Source organism: Mustela nigripes, chromosome 14 (genome assembly GCF_022355385.1).
Source record: "Mustela nigripes isolate SB6536 chromosome 14, MUSNIG.SB6536, whole genome shotgun sequence".
Classification (NCBI taxonomy): domain Eukaryota; kingdom Metazoa; phylum Chordata; class Mammalia; order Carnivora; family Mustelidae; genus Mustela; species Mustela nigripes.
Window position 1 is genome coordinate 42,729,432 of NC_081570.1, and position 3,640 is coordinate 42,733,071.

The 3,640-nt window shown below is 52.1% G+C and overlaps 1 long non-coding RNA gene across 1 annotated transcript; it reads right to left on the reverse strand.

Moving 5' to 3' along the window:
* Positions 1 to 224: 224 nt before the first annotated feature.
* On the reverse strand, positions 225 to 3,254 carry LOC132001775 (uncharacterized). Its single transcript, XR_009399663.1, has 3 exons — positions 3,102 to 3,254; positions 2,527 to 2,992; positions 225 to 597 (listed from the first exon to the last, which is right to left on the reverse strand). It is a non-coding gene; the product is annotated as an uncharacterized LOC132001775 (long non-coding RNA).
* Positions 3,255 to 3,640: the final 386 nt, after the last annotated feature.

Below are 3,640 nucleotides of genomic sequence, written 5' to 3' on the forward strand. Positions count from 1 at the left end.
GAGATGACCACCGCACACACAAATTCACACATTCGGAACCTTCCATCAGAGATGTCAACATAGCGTTCAGTGACAGCCAGCCAGAGACTCTCTAAAAAGTTTATATGACTTGACCCCTGGGTTTTCCTCTCCTGAAATCTAAATTAACAACAACAACAAGGAAATGTGGGAAAGGCTTAATGCTTTTTTATTTAAAGTAATAAAAAGTTAGAAATAGCCAAAATTCTAAACAGCGAAGGAGTAGTTAGGGAAATGATAGCATGTCCTCTGGGAAGAATATTTTGTAGTCATTGATAATTAGGTTTACAAATAGTGTTAGTGACAGGGAACATGATCATGACATCGTAAAGTGAAAAGGACAGAGTAAAAAATGCTGTATCCAGTACTAACACAATCGTTAAGATAATGTTTAAAGTTGGGGGCAGAGTTCTTCATCTCTTCCAGCTTCTCTTTCCTCCTCTGAAAAATAGGAGCAATACCTATCACATGGCTTATTGTGAAAAAAGAATGAGATGATCTTGGGCTACCTGGGTGGCTCAGTTGGTTAAGTGTCCACTGTCAGCTCAGGTCATGATCCCAGGGTCCTGGGATCCGAATCTTTAAAAAAAAAAACAAGATTATCTCTGGATATGGTTTAGGATAGTGTCTGTAGGAGACAAGTAATTCATGGGTCTTACCATAAACAGTTTAGTAAAACGACTAGAAGATAGTATCCCAAAATATTAATGACAAAGCTGTGTTTAAGTGGTAAAATGATGAGTAATTTTAATTTTCTTCTTTCTTTGCCATTTTTCATACTTTTTATAACACAGTTGATTACTTATACAGTGAGTACATTTCTAATGACTTTTATTTATTCAACAGATATTTATTGAGAGCCTACAGTGTGCCAAACCCTCTTCTAGGCTTGGAGATAAAACGAATGAATGAGACAGACAAAGCCCCTGGCCTCTGCCTTACCTGACCAGGAGAACCATGCAAAATAGACACAGTCAGTAAGTAAATGATGTAGCTGTTAGAAGGTGCTAAGAGGAAGAGGAGAGCAGGTGAAGGAGATTGGGTGTGTTGTGTTGGGCCGGGGGGAGGCGGGTGTGGCAGGCGGGTTACATTATCGAAGAGGGTGGTGGGCGTTCCAGGCAGAGCCAGGGTGAAGACCTAAAGGGGGGGGACATGTGCCTGGAGAGCACCAGGAACGAATGGGAGGCCAGGGACATGAGAGCAGAGTGAGCAAGGGGCAGGCAAGGGGGAACCAGTGAGGGGATAGGACCGTGTCATGTGGGGCCCAGGGGCCATGGGAAGGATTTTGGTTTTTGCTTGAATGAGCTGGGAGCCCCTCAGGGTTCTGAGCCCAGGGGGGACGGTGATCTGATGTGGATTTGATCCGGCTTGTTCTTGACACTAATCTGAGAAGAGACTGCAGGGGACAGGGAAGAAGCAGAGAGACCAATGGGCAGCTAGGGTGAGTATCTGGGCCCAGGTGTGGGGCTGAGCCGTGGTGGGAGTGGGGAGAAATACTGGGACCTGAAGGAGCCACAGATCTGACCCACTGGATGTGAATGGGAAGGACAGAATCTTCCAGGATGATCCCAACATCTAGCCTAGGCCACTGGGAGGAAAATCCTGCAGGTAGGATGAAGGGAAGAGGAAGCAGAGGAGGGGGGAGAGAGAGAGAAGCGTTGGATGTGAGAGTCTCCCAGGGTGAAAGGAGCCAGGGGAAGACTGACCCAGGGGCATGTGGTTGTGGGGGGCCAGCCAGCCTGAGGAGATGTGGAAGAGGCTGCAGGCCGCCAGGGTGGAAATAGTTCTGAGCTGGATCGGTCCAGGACTCCCAGAGGACCCCTTCCCCCTTAGGCAGGCATCCTCTATTCTAGCAAGAGCAAGGCTGAGAATGTTCTAGAAGACCAGAATCCTTTTAATATGACTTCTACCCAGGAGGAATTTCCCACTACAGCATTCCCGCCCACCAGTCCCTCCACCTGTATGTACCCTCACATCTCTGGGGACAGGAGGTAGGAGGAGGGGGAGACCTTTCCAGTTTTGGTTGGACTGGAAAGAAGTCAACCCCCTCTACTGTTCTTGCCCCCACCCCTCCCACCTCCCTTGGGGCCCCCCAAGCTTCCTGGAGACCGTGCCCAGGGAAGGACCTCTCCTGCCCTGGACTAGAGGCCCCTCGGAGCCCAGACTGGAGAAGTCCAGAGAACATGATGCTGGGGTGTGAGGCCTAACCCAGTCTTCCACCATTAACTCATGGCTTAAGCTGCACCTTCCACATTGGGGCCTTCGTGGTCCACTGCCCTTCCGTTCTCATCTCACATGCCCATTCATGTTTCCAAGACCCACCCCCACCTCAGACAGAGCAGATCTAAATACTGGTGTGGCCACCTCCCAGCCTCTGGTGGGGACATGCTCCCTGGCCTCTCTGGGACTCAGTTTCTGCCTCTGTAAAATGGGGCTATTCATCCGTATCTACCTGGGACTGGTTGTTGGGAGCTTCACATGAAACTTGGTGAAACATCCCACACATACCTGGGAACAGCTGGCCTTTGAGAGATGTTTCCGTCTCTGTCATCCTCCCTGGGGTAGAAGAGCCAGCTTCCTCTGTGGCATCCCAGAACCCCTGTCCTGACCCTCTTCCCCCAGAGGGAGGCCCTCAAACCGCCCCCCCCCCGGCTCCTCATCAAACCTGCCTATAGCCCTGATGGAAAGTGACCGGCTAGGGAGACACCAGCTGCTGCTTCAGCTTCTCCTCCCCGATGTTCTGTTCCCGGGCATGGAAAGCGCTGCCTCTGGGAAGGGGCAGGAGGGGAGCAGTAACAGCTGGAGCAAGTTGAGTTTCACAGTGGAATCCAAGGCAGCCGCTCACAGGTGGGGGGAGACTATTCACTGAATCAGATTCCTGGCAAGGAAAGGGCCTTGGTAAACTGTAGGATGCTGTACGAATGCAAGCGTTGTTCCGATCATCATGGCATCTGCTTGTGCGATCCCCGGAATTCTGCAGTGAAATGAGAGAAGCCATTGCACTTGTTTGCAAGAGAGGGAAGCCAAAGCTCGGAGCTAGCAGCGGGCAGCCAGCACTGGTTCCTGCAGGGCACCTCACCTACCTCCACCTGCGTCTTTGTTCATGTCTCCCTCGTGGAGCCCCCCGGGCTGATGGCCTCGGCCCTGGGCCAGTGCTGGGAATAGCAGCCAGCTGCCGCCGTGGGCTCTCCGTGCCAGTCAGCCCCAGCCCTGCCTGCCTGGAATAAAGATTGCACCTTCCGAATGTCACTCGTCACAAGACAGTGGCTCCCCCTGGACTGCCTCCTGCCTGAGTTCGTGAAAAGCAATTTACTGTGTGTCAAGTGACCGCAGGAGTTACACGGAAGGCCCCGCCCTGCGCCGCCTTGGGCATCTTGCTGAGACGGTGGGCTGCCAAGCAGGGCGACTTGCAGCCTTTGATTAAATTTGGAAAGGAATGGTGCCCACGGGCCCAGCTGAGATGAGAACCAGAGACTCTGAACAGCTCTGCAGATTCGAAGGGGCCCAGAACCTCACCCCACTCACACTTGCTAGCAGAACCTCCCCCCCCTCCCAAATCTGCCTCAGTTGAACTGCAAAGCAGGACTCCTGGCACCTCCCAGAGCCATCCCCACCCTCCATG